Consider the following 422-nt stretch of genomic DNA (forward strand, 5'->3'; position numbering starts at 1 on the left):
AAGAAATAAGCAGTAGAACTAATAAATAAGGTAAAAAGCTGGCTCGTTGGAAAAAAGCCAATAAAATGTACAACCACCAACTAACCTAATCAAGATAAGAGGGTGGGGAGAAAGCTTCCCATACAAACTAGGAAATGCCAAATGGGAAAATAACCAAATAAGCAGATAATTGTTTTAAAAAATAAGACAGTACTTAGCAAATAACATTTAAAATCTGAATAAAATAATTTCTGGAGAAAAATAATAAATCAAATGGATCCCAGAAGACATAGCTAATCTACACAGGACAACTTCCACATTAAAAACAGAATTACAAAAGGACTACCATTACAAAACAAAAGCACCAGGGCAAAACATTTTGGAAGGGAATCCTGGAAAACTCTGAAATAACAGATAATGTTTAAACTTTTTTTTTTTTTTTT

General features: G+C 30.8%; 1 protein-coding gene across 7 annotated transcripts in view; it reads right to left on the reverse strand.

Moving 5' to 3' along the window:
* A4GALT (alpha 1,4-galactosyltransferase) overlaps window positions 1-422 on the reverse strand; it is a 28,246-nt gene that overhangs the window by 15,997 nt on the left and 11,827 nt on the right. The gene's annotated exons all lie outside the window — the stretch shown is intronic.

Source organism: Colobus angolensis, unplaced genomic scaffold (genome assembly GCF_000951035.1).
Source record: "Colobus angolensis palliatus isolate OR3802 unplaced genomic scaffold, Cang.pa_1.0 Scaffold239, whole genome shotgun sequence".
Classification (NCBI taxonomy): Eukaryota; Metazoa; Chordata; class Mammalia; order Primates; family Cercopithecidae; genus Colobus; species Colobus angolensis.